The sequence below is a fragment of the Adiantum capillus-veneris genome, chromosome 14, assembly GCF_014529385.1.
Source record: "Adiantum capillus-veneris isolate H3 chromosome 14, ASM1452938v2, whole genome shotgun sequence".
Taxonomy (NCBI): domain Eukaryota; kingdom Viridiplantae; phylum Streptophyta; class Polypodiopsida; order Polypodiales; family Pteridaceae; genus Adiantum; species Adiantum capillus-veneris.
In genome coordinates, this window is record NC_140944.1 from 68,880,641 (window position 1) to 68,895,567 (window position 14,927).

The following is a 14,927-nucleotide window of genomic DNA, read 5'->3' on the forward strand; positions in this document are numbered from 1 at the left end:
CTAGGTGTTATGCTTTTTGTTGCTCTCTCCACCCAAGCACTCTTGTAATTCTCATTAGGAATCAACTCTAATGAAATGCCCACTATGTTCATGCTAAATTCCGCTACACATAAGATTTTAGGCCATTAAATGTTACATGGTACCTTTTCCCACTAATGTGCCTCCTGGAGGTATTCCTTTTGTTCCCTAGTGTGTACAGGAGTGTGTTGATGTTGATAGGATTTGGACCTTCATGGAACCTTTCTCTCGTTCACACTTCAAATCAAGCGCGACCATCAACACAAACAGGTGTTTTATGTCCATTAACATTGCCCTTATCTTTTTGCATCCATGTTTGTCTGCTTTGATTGTGATTGGTAGCATAATATTCAACGCATTTGCCTAGTATCAAACATTTAATTCAATGTAATGTTTTGTCATAATCACTTGTCTAGGTTTAAAAATCAAGCAGTCCGACTATAGTAGTTTGACCAAGCTAGGTATTAGAAATCTTCTCTTAATACCATGGGGAATGCCTTCCTAATACGCAATGGTTACTTAGGTTCTTAATCCGATTTAGGCAGCATTGTGTGAAATGTACTAGGGCTTTCTAGTGGGCTTAACCCTATTGACCTTTAGCTTAAGTATTATAAAGGGAGTTTACTAATGTGATGAGCCTGGGGAGGGTAACAGTGTTATATAACCCCCCAAAGTTACAAAATTAAAATGCTGAAAATGAACAAACAAAAAATCAAAGTGCCACAATGTAAAATTTTAAGCTGGAAGAGAAATCCCTGCTTAAATTGATACTTCACTCACATGTATCGCCTATGGTACTAGAGCCCTAGAGGTTCCCAGTGTGGGCGCTTTTCCTTGAAAAGCAAAAAACCCAAGGCATACAAAATAAGCACACACATCAAAATTGAATCATTGTGAAAAGACTTTGGGGGGTCAAAGAAAAGGTAATCAGTCAGGCGATGATTTCATGAGAAATTACTTTTATCGTAGCTTGACTACAAGGTCTTCTAGGTATAGCCTCTAGTCAGCCCTCGAACATCAAATACTTGGCTCTCGCGATTAAACAACTTAATTGACCAGAAAAAGTTGAGAAGTTACCCATGGTATTAATAGTCTAGCTCTAGTGCCTTTTGACCATTAAATTAACGACCCCCGACTTGTTTAATTTTTTACCTTTACATCTGTTTATGCATTTGATTATATTGCAATTTAATGTTTATTGCTGACAAATTGTCTAAAATTCTGTTACCAATCAATTTGTCTGTCTAAAATTGCATATGATTTTTAATTGTATATGAGAATGCAATTACTGTGGCACTGTTATTTGATTTTGCAGTGATTGAAGAAGGCTACGCACATCCATGTCAACTGCTCTCCCATCTCGACGAATGAGATTCAACTGGATAGCTTTCGAGGACGGAATCTACATCAGGAAGGGGGGCATGTTAACCCTCACGGCACACAGACACCCTATGATCTATAAACGTTGTATTGTTTAGAGTCAGGTACCGGGCTTGTCGGACCAATAGGAACAGGGTAAGGGTGATCGCCGATGACAGGCGCACTCTAACTGGAATATTCAAGGAGTTAGTTGGCTAAGTATGGGCGCCCAAGTGTGAATGGGGTGAGCTCATATAAAAGCCACTAAACCTAATTTTTACTCATTCTCTCATTGTGCAATAGAAGCCGCTCTTGCTCCATCTCCACCTTCGCCTTCACCATCTCCTTGTGTGTGTGTGTGTGCGTACGTGTGAGAGAGAGTGTGAGAGTGTGTGTGTGATCGAGTGTTGCGGCGGCACGACGGCGGCGAGGCGGTTGAGCGCGGCGTAGCGGTGTCTCTCTCTTCTTTGCGGCACGGGAATCCTTCATTCGCAACTACGCAAAAAGGTGAGTGACACACCATTCTTCCTTGTGAGCTTGTCTGTTGTATGACTGTGTGCTAGGAGCCTTTGTGGCTCGCACACGGTGTGTAGCAAGTCCCTAGCCGTGACATCTAGGTACCTGTCTCCGCTATAGCTTACAGGCACCAAGTCCCTGAACTCGCTTGGTCTATCTTCTATTTTCACACAGTAGCGGTCTATACCGTCTTTGTATATCTTGGCACCTTGCTTGTTGTCATATTGATACTTGATGAACAATAGCTTTAGTGTGGCCGAGGGGTCTGATGGTCCTGCGGCCATGTTTTCTCTTCCGTTTAGTTTTATTTGCCCCAAGTGTTCTGCGAAGCTCTCTGAAGATCTCTCTGAAGAAGTATCGGAAATGACTTCTTCAAGGATCGGTTCCAACTGGCGTACTATCCCTTGGTTTACACTCCCCTCCGTTGACGCGACACTCGTTTGATCTGCTAAATCTAGGTGTCTGGTGTTGATTTGTTTTCCCGATCTCAAAAACATGAAGAAAGTGGGATTTACTGACCGAATCCAAACCTCTTACCTGGAGATGGAAAAATCTTTCAATTCCGGTGACTGCATGGGCTGTTACTTGACCGGTCTTTGCAAATGAATACACTGGATGGCTATGAGATCACTGTATCATTCCAACTGTTAGCAGATTCAACACTTCAAAATGATCTCAACACAATTTTGCTTGCAGATTATTGACAATATGTCCAATTTGAGTTTTGAAAACTCCTGGTATCTCGTGTAACCTAGGTTTATGATCAGGTAAAAAATGAGCTAGATCTGGGCCAGAGGTACACCGATCGCGGTCGTAGTACTGGGTCCAAATCAGATGAAACTTCACCAGCTTGTTCACTAGGCTATTTTAAGACTACCTGCCAGACACTTTTGTATTTGGACTCACAAAAGTCAAGTTTTTATCATTTCTTGGTTGGAAGTGCCTGTTTCTCCCATATTTATCAGTTTGACTGGATTTTGATGTTTGATTTGAGATTTGAAGGATATCAGGGGTTGCTCTGTGTACAGGCTATTCCTCTGTATGGTTCCTTCCCAGTTTGGATGTGTTTTGGTCAACTGAAAGTCAATTTCTAATCCAGTTCAACAATTTTTGACTTGGTTCTGTATTCAGGTGAATTGATAGGCATCCTGAGGTTTCTGGTTCTAGGTCCTTTAGACTTTTATGTTTGTAGACACCCGGGGATTCCACAGATGAATTCTGGTCAAAATCTGGCACATAGGTACACCGATCGCGATCGTATTTCTGAGTCCAAATTAGACCAAATTTGGCATGCTTGTAGACACTGATGTTTTAAAGCTATCCCCAAAGTCTTTTTACAAGTGGATCACCAAAAGTCAATTTTTTTCAGTTTCTGAGTCTGTCATGCTAGTTTTCCTGAAGTGGCCTGATTTTCTTGATTTTTGATGTTTTTGGGTGTGGTTGCTTTAGACAAACTTGTTTAGAATCTTATCAGGAAGGCACATGTCAAATCTTGTCCAATTCTGGCTCTGAGGTACACCGATCGCGATCGTAGTACTAGAGCCAAATCTGATGAAATTTTGTCTGCTCCCTCTGACAAGTGTTTCCTAGTGTTTTGTGCTACCACTCTGTTGTTTGAATCAATGTTAGCCCTGTTTGGTCATATTTTCAGAATTTCAGAGTCTTATGGCTTTTTTGGCCAAGGTTTTTCGACTCTAACTTTTGTCCCAAATCTGATTGGAATGTGAATTGCTTATCCTACTCCTAAGTAAAGATCTGAAAAAACATAAGAATTTGAATCAAACATAACAAACACAACGGATTTCGGGTGAGATTTCACTACTCAATCGAATTAGAGAAATTGAAGAGCAAAATTTCTTATACACGTTCACTCACAGCTCCCTAAATCTCCTAAGAGAGGATCTGGACGGTCCACTGGCTCTAGATTCCCCTAGGCCCCAAACTCTTGTCTAGCAACCTAACTGAGGTGTAAAATGGATTTGTGGATTGATCTTTTTTAAGGAGTCTAACTGCGCACTCTGTCACTCATCACCTTAGGTGCATTCCCCTGCAACGGCGCCAATGTTTGCGGGTCACCGCGACGGACGTCCATAGCATAGCTTTCAAGCATCAACATATTTATCCATACAGGGGAAGCGACTCGAATGAGGCATGGAAACTCACTAGGTTGTCACTCCTAATGAAGTGAACTCGATGAGATGCATCTACTAATTCTACAAGTAAATCAAACGCGTCACTGCCAAGTAATCTGACTATGTCCTTCTACTCAGCTCTATAGTCGCCATGCCCGTTTACCATGCAACTCTATTGGGAATCGCACGAAACTTGAAGGGAAGCTTCAGGGGACTATTAGGATCATAACCTATCACTGTCACAGTATTTTGAAGAGGTACCACGATCACGATTGTTCGTTCCAAAGTCAACAAAAACAGCAAACAGTTGATCCTAATGGGTCGTTTTAGGGTCCCTAAAGCCCCTCCTAGGGTCGAAACGACATATAATACGCATATAAACACTCAAAACAGCGATTTAAAGCTTCAAACATGTAGTCAAAAACCTTCACCGAATCTTGAATGATTATACTTGAAAGAAAGAGTAAGAGGAGAGGAACACAATGCAATAATCAAAACTGAATTTGGATTACCGTAGCCGCAATGGCGAAGATTACAAGTTTGAACAAGAAGAAGCTCTCATTCGTACGCTGTTTTTTCCAGTTTCTTCTCCAAAAAGATTATCCAAAACTTACAAAAATTGACCTTTATAGATTAGGTCTTTGCAAAAAATGGCTTGTCCGGCCATAAGCTCCTACTCTTAAAACTGGCTCTCTAATATACAATTGCTCCCAAAAGAATAATCATACATCCTTGACAATTTCCCGGCTTAGAGATGCTTCTTTACAAAAGAATTTTACAATAGTTTCTCAGGAAATTATGGTCCTTCTAGCCACGGCCGCCTGTTGCTTCTTCCGCCAAACACTAGGGAGAAAACTGCAGCCAACTTGAAACTAGCTTTTCGTCCATATGCTAGGTCATGGTTTGAAATTACTGTATTGTATAAAGATTGGAGCATGCTATATGACATCTTTGCTAACAATCTAGAAATATGTCCTTCCTACATGACGGTATACCTCACATATATAGAGATAACTGAGATCGTCAGACAAATGAAAAAGACACTCTTGCTGCTCCCACTTTTGTATTATTGTTGGGGGCTTTGCCATCAGAACGGAAACAACAAGACTTAGCAGCATTGCATCTACAGTCCATTACCAATTCAAGAAACCAACCATGAATCAATTGTATCCCCTCTCTATTCATGAGATCGATGAGCAATATTTGGACATGAAAGAGGCAGATATTATAATTATAGATGAGCTACTCATGTTAACCCAAATGACTTTTGACCTTATTGTAAGAAAAAATGTCAACATAACAAGCAGTACATTGGCAGATCCCTTCAGCAAAAAATGTGTTTTCTTGCTCGGTGATCTTGCCCAACTATCCCAGTTTGTAGTCACGTACGGGAGCTTTGTAACACATGCCATATCACAAGCTCGGTCCACTGGCTACATACAATTTTGTACAAGATGTCATACTCTGTAAGGCATGCAATAGACCCTGAATTGCTTCAGTTCTTGACCATTATTCGTGAAAGAAAACCAGCCATAGATGAGATCAATTGTACCTTGGGTGCATGTATTATAGATGAAGCTCATGTGCAGGACTGCATCAACAATTCTACTACGATAATTTATCTGTACTCACAAATGAGACATCCAACAATAAAACAACCTTGCCTTGAATAAGTTGTACAATCAAATTGACATTGCAAAAGTTGAAATGAAGGCGGATGCGGGTAACAATATAAATGTCCTTCAGTTATGGCTTCTAATGTCCTTCAGTACTGGCTTCTAGACCCTAAGCTCAATGAGGTGGATTCGATCGCAATTGGCATGTGCTGCATGATTATTCTATAGATGTTATATAGCAAGGCCCACCAAGCAAGACTAGTTTTATAAACAAGTGATAAAATCACAAGGCGTGCCTGTTAGAAGATACGTGTATATATATATATATATATATATATATATATATATATATATATATATATATATATATATATATATATATATATATATATATATATATATATATATATATATATATATATATATATATATATATATATATATATATATATATATTTATATATATGTAAATAGAAATAATAATTTTACAAAAAATTCTGCAAGAAATTACATTGCATCCACTACATGCTCTTGGCAAGGTTCATTCAAAGAATGTGCAAAGGCATTTATTCATCAACCAAGTCAAAACTTAGCATATGCACAAAGACAAGGCTTGTCCTCGTCACAACAAAAGCTTCAGAATTAGTGCCAAAACTAGTGCCAGGGCCCAGGACGATTGGACAAATATTTCAGGAATAGAGCCAAAACAATCAGACATTACCCACTCTATGAGGAGTTTGAACAAAAACCCATAACATACTTTATAAGGATTTTGTAGAAATTGCCTGGCTAACTTTTTGACTTCTTTAGGCCAAGTTGCACTCCAAAATAAAGTCTGTTTGTCAGGTCGAATCTACAGATGCCAACAATTAGAACAAAGGAGAGATTTATGATAAACAAGCCTTGTCATTCAAAGTTTTTATATTTCATTCAAACATGGGAAACAATTTTCCTGATTTGAGGTTCAAAACCCATGTCCAGCATTCGATCCGCCTCATCAAGGACAAGATATGTAACCCTACGAAGGTTGGTTTGTTTACCATTGAGCATATCAATCAAGCGGCCTGGTGTGGCTATAACTATATCCACACCTGATTAAAAGACTTTTCCTTTGCCTGTGTGTGTGTGTGTGTGTGTGTGTGTGTGTGTGTGTGCCTATATATATACCTTTTAAAGATCCCGTATCTGCGGTCCTTTTGGTCCACCCCCATAAACGCATGTACTCTTTGATGAAGCCCCAAACTTTGTTGCCTCTTGTTGAATTTGGACAGCAAGCTCTCTAGTGGGTGCTAAGATGAGAACAATCGGACTATCACCTGGTGCTACACTTTCACAAACATACAAGTGAATCCAGGTTATTTCTAAGAAAATTTATATTTCAAAACAAGCTAGACATACATAATGCAGGCTGGGCATTGACATGTAGAGTTGCTGGTAATAGGTAGGCAAGTGTTTTCCCTAACCCGGTTACCGCAAGCCCAATAATATCTCTTCCTTTCAAGGCCATCGGCCAGCCCTGAGGTTGGATTGCTGTTGGCTCTTTGAAACCAGCTCTGATGATGCCTCCAAGAACATAATCTATACATCAAAACATATTAAAACACCCAGAGATCATGTAAATGCTCCATTCTTGGTGAATGTCACAACTGATGCACATAAAACAGGGAGCAATGTTGAGACGAACCAGGAAATGAAGCTTCCTCAAAGGAGGGAACCCACAAGCGCCCCCTCATACCAAACCTTTGAGCTACGAAATCGGAGAGCGCGCCTCCAAAGGGCCTTGTCACAAAATTGGCAAGTCCAAAGATGGAGGCCATCACACCAGCTACAAATAATGTTAGCTTGAACTTGTCGAAAAAGTACTCTGCTATCACATTGTGTATTATTAGCTCCACACCAAAATAGAACCCATGTATCATGCCGAGCACCGCACCCACATCCTGTAGTTCTTCACCCCGTTAATAATGACCTGTTATGGGCACAACAAAAAATCAGGATAAGATCATGCTATCAATTGATCTGAAAGTGCCATTAATACGCGAGTGCATTCAGATCCATAAGACATGCTTGGACATCCACCGGAAGATTTGGAAGGTGGTCATAAGCAGAGGTATAGATGACCAACATAATATATAAGGAGTAGCGCCATATGGGAGAGGCATTTACAGAAGTCATTCCCTTAAGCCAACCATCTAGAAAACTGTTCAGATTGGTAATGTGTACCTTGACATAGTTGTCTTTGATGTGATTGCCCTTTCTTCGGAGTTGGCAGTAGTTTCCGAGCGGAGTGTCTTGGGTGCAGGTAAGCATAATGATCCCTATTAAGACTTGCACGATACCCGGGATGAAAAACAATAAGCGCCAGGCTATATTGAAATCTGGTGAACCAATAAATCTTGGACTTGCAATCAGATCAAAGAGAACAGGCATAAGGAGCTGTGCAGCACCACCCCCCAAGTTTCCACACCCAATTGTGATCCCTGTGGTAAGACCAACGATTGGTGCACTGAAGATGGGGCCATCCAGAATTGACATGTCACAAATGTTGCAAGCGAGAACCCGATGAAGAACCTACATTTGCATGAAATCTTTAAATCTTGCTTCATGTGCTTATATGAAGGTGTTAAGTTGTAGCATGAGCAAATTCACACAATTTTGATTCGAGCAAGAAAATATAGGAAAATACCTGCACAGAATGAAGCCTGTTGCAGTGGACACTGTTGCCATGTAGAAGACGGCTGGTGCCGTCAACAATATAGCACATGCACCTGCATATCTCGGTCCCACCATATCACACGTGAATCCCATGACAAGTTGTGATGCAATGGAGACACACACTGATGCAATCCCCGCTTTCCCAACCTCGTCCTTTCGGAGATTGAGATATCACGGGTAGCATAGGGCCTGCTACAAACCTAGATACAAAACATACAAAGAAAGAGAACTAGGAGATATGGAAACTCCTCAAATATGGTTGGGCCAAGGAGAAGAGCTTGATCCTCTTGGCCTTGTATTCCCAATCCACAGGCAAGGGGAATTTGGTTAAGTGAGGCTCTACGTCATACAGATTTGACTCCAAGGACACAGCTACATCTGTAGTAAGCACCTTGTTGTCATCGACGGGAAGGTGATTTGAGGCCGATGCTACAATTGGAGGGAGCTTGAGCTCGTGTGAGTTTTGATCTGCAAGCTCGAAGATGCCGTGGGAGTGATTGGAGGGTTGATGTCACCAGAGCTGAGAGATCTCTTCATCTTGGCAGGAGGGATTATTGGGGAGTCTAAAGTGGATCTGCCTCACGATGATGATGACGATGGAATTAACTAGTGCACGTAGTGTCCTGGAAAGTCTATTTCCAAGTCTTACGTGCAGCAATGCAGCAGGCTGCGAGGCGCGTGCAATTGGAAGAGTGCAAGAAGCTGAGCTGCAGAGGATCCTCAATACCCGCGTCGTGCGGACATGCCCATAATTACACACCACTTCCTCTCAAGGAAAACAGAACTGGCAATCATAACTCAAGGTGGAAATTTACAATAAGGCTATGGTCACGCGAGGCGAGGCTTAGTTCTTCGTAGATCAGCCGACAGGCATGGCAGCTTTCCAAAGCTTCTCACCGGCTTAGTACGCCAACTATGCCTATTTAGGCATAGTCACAAAATTATGCCGGTGTACTCCCGGTCAACTCTTTCTCTCTCTCTCTCTCCTACCTGCGCCTTGCCTTTTCTCTCTCTACTTGCTGTCGACGGTGGACGCTCTGCGCTGCTGTCAGTAGCTGTCGAAGCTTAGTGAGAACTAAGCCTCGCGTGACCATGCTCTAATAAAGAACAATATGCACATACGTATCTCCCACTTATCACCTTCAGTAAAGAGTTTCAATCATTTTTCCTAATGAAAACCAAAACTATTTTTCCCCAAGAAAACAAGTGATAAAATCACAAGGCAGGCATGATAAAAATTTCTTTTCGACATCCAAATTTTCAAGCCCCCTTTCATATGCTTTGTGTAATGCAAACTTATATAATTTGTCATATATAACGTTAACTTAAAGATATAAATACAAAAAATGACAAGCAATTTTGAGATTGTTTTGATAGGCAAAATAGCCCTTGACAAAAAAGTAGGCGTCAATTTTAAGCCTTGATCTGAGGTTAGATCTCACTTTAAAATCATTACATCTCTAAGTTTTTTTTAAAAAAACATAAGCGTGCACATAGAATTGAATTAAAAAAGCACCCTTAAGATACACCCTAAGCTTTAGATCCCTATGCTCTACACCCCACTTTAAAAATTCTACATTTTTAAGCTCTAGAGCCCTTTTTATAAATTTAAAACTGTAGATCCTTAAGTTGTTTATCCCACTTTAAAAGCTTTAAAATTCTAAGTCCTAAAACTCTAGCGTCTCGGGGTGACCCGCCCTTTACTTGTGGATCCATGTAACATTTTCACTTTCTTTAATTCAAAGTTTTACCTTCCAATAAAAAAAAACTCTAGATCCTCATTGGATCATTGGAGACTTTACTTTAAAAGTTCTACATCTTTAAGTTCTAAACTTAGCTTTAAAATCTCTAAAAATAAAAATAAAAAATCTTTAAAGGGAAATCCCTAAATGATAAATTCCTTCCATAAAGTTTAAACTAACAAAAATGTCAACTTTAATCTATTACCTCAAGTTTAAAGGGGTGAACCAAATTCTCAAAATGAAAAGGTGGGTAACACAAATTTCAAAATGAAAAGGTGACTCTTGGGATTTGTGGAGCCTCTAAGGCTTTATCATTTAACATGTAAGGCTGTCAACTTTTCATGCTTCCAAAGTCATTGGCCAACCCAAAATCTTTTCCTTGATATATGAGAGTTCATTTCATATTTCAAAACTCAAGACATGTCCATCATTAGATTTACACAATTCATTTCAATGAGTGCCCACTATCTTATTTTAACCAATGAACATTTTTGACATGTCACAAAATGCTTAAAAATACAACTCAACATTTTTTCTATTTTAGTCAGCAAAAAGAGAAGGCAATGCTATAGCCTTTCCCTTTGGGCAGGCCAAAAAATACATATGAGATTTTTCACTAACAAAAGGAGAACACATCACTATGACCTTAGCCTTTTGCGTAGGCAAAAAATAAGTGCCCACCATCACCTGGAATTGGAAACAATAAAATCAACCGGCTACTTTGATTGTGCAACCAGCTCAAGGCTAAGTTGAGACACACTTTTCCAGAACACTAATTCTCTCTCTAGATTTATTAGCTACAAGCATTTATAAGATAGTATGTATCCGTGCATAGTATCTTTCTCACCATACTTAGCAATGAGTGCCCACTATCTTATTCATCTATCAAAAAATTGTGCATTTAAAAAAATCAAACAAATCCTATCATCTACTAACATACTATGGCGGAAGCCTTCATATGCCAGGTGTCGACTTCTGCGACCTGAAGGCGTACGACAAAAAAATGAAGGCTGGGAATATAGCGAAATATACCTACTGCAAATTAACCCACTTTTCATCATAGCGTTGGTGGCGGCTCTGGGTAGCTTTCAAGTACGCATTGAAGTACGACTGCTGGTGGATTGCAGGGAACCTCAACACCCATATTCTCTGCTCAGTGAAGTACATACTACCTCATTAGCACCTCATGAACATAGTCGTTCCCTGCTCTCCATGAAGTACGAGAGAGAGAGAGAGAGAGAGAGAGAGAGAGAGAGAAGAAGAAGAAGAAGAAGAAGAAGAAGAAGACGCAGGAGGCTCAAAGCCAGCTTGCTGGTACGTTGCTCTATCATGCTCATGCTTGCTTTTCATGCTCATGCTTGCTTCAATGTCCAACGCTCTCTCTCTCTCTCTCTCTCTCTCTCTCTCTCTCTCTCTCTCTCTCTCTCTCCCGGCTATGCATGGATTGAGGGTACTAACAAGCCCGACTACAGCCAAGGGTGAGGATGAGGAGGGGCCGTAACAGATTCGAGGACGCATATGAAGGAGTACGAGCGGAAGTGTGACGCGAGAGAGAGTGCGAGAAGAAGAGCACGACGATATGGTGAACTCGCTCTACTGTAATGTGTAGAGCATAGTGCGTTCTTATTAGGTTTTTACAAAAGAATATGTGTACATACCTGGCGGCCCGCCCACTTACCTGGGCGACCACATTGGGCTTTATACCCCAAAAACCTCCCACTTAAAGTCCAATGTGGTACTTTAAGTGTGAGAGAAGCTACTATACAAGCTAATATACAAGAGATGTAGAGAAGTGATGTACTACCCTACACCTAACTGCTTGCAAAAATGCGCAAAGCTCTCTGAGGGAAGTCCTTTTCTAAGTAGATCAACAGGATTTTCTGTGGTGTGAACTTTGACAAGCTGAAGTTGCTTATACTCAAGCATTTCCCTGATGAAATGATACTTCACATCCACATGCTTTGTCTTTGAGTGATAAACTGGATTGCGAGCCAATTGTATAGCACTTTGACTATCACAATATAACACAGGCATCTCTTCTTTGATTCCCAAATCTGTTACTAGTCGATTAAGCCAAATTGATTCTTGCATGCCTCTAATGCTACAACATATTCAGCCTCTGTAGTAGACTGAGTAACACAATCTTGTAATCTAGAACACCATGATACTGCTCCACCAGCCAATGTAAAGACATACCCTGACGTAGACCTTCGGTTGTCTAAGTCACCTGCATAATCTGAGTCTGTAAAACCCTTTACACTTAGCTCCTGACTCCCATAGCATATACACATACTCTTTGTAGCTTTCAGGTATCTCAATATTCCTTTCACTGCCTCCCAATGTTTCTTGCCTGGGTTTGACATGTATCGACTTACTACTCCCACTGCAAATGCAATGTCTGGGCGAGTAGCAATCATTGCATACATCAAACTACCCACTGCAGAAGCATATGGAATCTTATCCATTTCAGCCTGTTCTGCCTCAGACACATGACAATCTTGTTTGCTAAGTTTCACATATGGTGGCAATGGAACACTCAATGCCTTTCCCTTCTCCATATTGAAACGTTGCAAAACCTTGTCAATATACTCTGTTCGAGATAACCAAATCAACTTCTTTGATCTGTCTCTCTCAATGCGCATACCAAGTATATGACTTGCCTCACCCATGTCTTTCATGTCAAACAATTTTTCCATCTTTGACTTCAAAGCTGAAATTTCTTCCAAGTGCTTGCCAGCAATCAACATGTCATCCACATACAAAATAAGGATCAGCCAACTGCCATCCTTAGCCTTCTTTGTATATAGATAGTGATCGAACTCACTACGTTTGTAGCCTTGAGAAAGCATAAACTTGTGGAACTTATGGTACCATGCCCTCGGTGATTGTTTTAAGCCATAAATACTCTTTAACAACTGGCATACCAAATCTTCCTTGCCTTTCTCAACAAACCCTTCTGGCTGCTGCATGTAAATTTCCACATCTAAATCACCATGCAAGAACACTGTCTTGACATCCATTTGGTGCAACACCAAATCTAAAATGGAAACCAATGCAAGAAAGAATCTCAATGTAGTCATCTTGACCACGGGAGAGAAGACTTCATCAAAGTCAATGCCTTGTTCTTGCTTAAAGCCCTTGGCAACAAGCCTTGCTTTGTACTTTGGCTGACTATCATGAGGGGTGATCTTATACCTGTAAACCCATTTACAAGGGAGAGCCTTTTTTCCCTGTGGTAATTTAACTAGCTTCCATGTCTGGTTTTTATGCAGAGCTGTCATCTCTGACTGCATGGCCAATTGCCAATTCCCGGAGTCCTTCATTTGCACTGCTTCCTTGTAACATGAAGGCTCATTGCAATCAGTCAACATGACATAGTTCATAGATGGAAAAAACCTATCAGGAGGTCGCGTGACACGTCCAGATCTATGCACAATAGGTGGCTCAGGCTCAGCCATAACCTGTGGTTCCAATCTATCCTGTCCTTGCTCCTCTTGAGCCCTGACATTTTGTCTTTCACGTGCAGGTCCATCTTCTTGGAAGATAACTCTTATAATATCGTCAACCCTCTCTGGTTTAGAATGATATTTGGATTCATTAAAGTGAACATCATTGCTGCGGATAACCTTTCTGGATTCGGGATCCCAAAGTCTGTACCCCATCTCACCAGAATTACCATAGCCTAGAAAGATGCACTTTCTACTCTTTGGCTCAAGTTTGTTCCTAAATTCCTTTGGAACGTGAGTATATGCCTCACAGCCAAAGACTCTGAGATGCTTGTATGAGGGCATTTTGCGTGACCATACCATCTCTGGCACTGAATCCTCCTACAAAACCTTGCTAGGAGATCTATTTATAAGATGAACAGGTGTTGATACAGCTTCAGCCCAAAACCCATTTGGCAGTTGTGCATTAGACAACATACTTCTAACCTTCTCTTGTATGGTCCTATTCATCCTCTCAGCAACACCATTTTGAGGAGGATTGTAAGGAGCAGTAAGTTCACGTTTTATACCGTTTGACTCACAAAAGTCCTGAAAGGCCTTTGAAACATACTCTCCACCATTGTGAGTGCGTAAGCATTTAAGCTTCTTGCCACTATGATTCTCCACAAGTGTCACAAACGTTTTGAAAACACTAAACGCTTCATCCTTGTGCTTGATAAAGTAAACCCATACTTTCCTCGAGTAATCATCTATAAATGTCATAAAGTAAGAAGCTCCCCCTAGAGATAGATTAAGCATAGGTCCACACAAATCACTATGAACAAGTTCCAACTGTGTATCTCTTCTACTGCTTCTATGCTTATGTGGCTGTTGTGTTTGCTTACCATACAGAGAATGTTCACAGAATTCAAAATCATTAAATGAAAAGCCAGGCAAATAACCAGAACGAGACAAGATTTCCATTCCCTTCTTGGACATATGTCCTAACCGGCTATGCCACAAAGAAACGTTCGGCTGCTCGGTTACATTGATTACATTTTTAGAGACATTTGATACATAAATCATGTAAAGTCCTCCAGACTTTACTCCATGTGCTACTGTCATAGAATCCTTGGATACCTTCCACATGTTGTGTCCAAAAGTGGTGACGTAGCCAGCATCATCAAGTAAACCTGTGCTAATCAAGCTCTTTGTAATTGCAGGAACATGTCTCACATTCTTCAGCGTGAAAGAAGAGCCATTCTGAAACTTCAATTGAACATCTCCAACACCTAAGATCTCACATGTCTGCCCATTGCCTAGCCGAACATGATCTTTAGTGGTCACATAAGAGGTAAACCACTCCTTGTTTGGAGACACATTAAGTGATGCCCCTGAGTTTAT

General features: G+C 40.7%; 1 pseudogene; it reads right to left on the bottom strand.

Annotated features, from left to right (window-relative positions):
• Positions 1-6,811: 6,811 nt before the first annotated feature.
• On the bottom strand, positions 6,812-8,846 carry LOC147442565 (high affinity nitrate transporter 2.5-like; annotated as a pseudogene).
• Between the last annotated feature and the right edge of the window lie 6,081 nt (positions 8,847-14,927).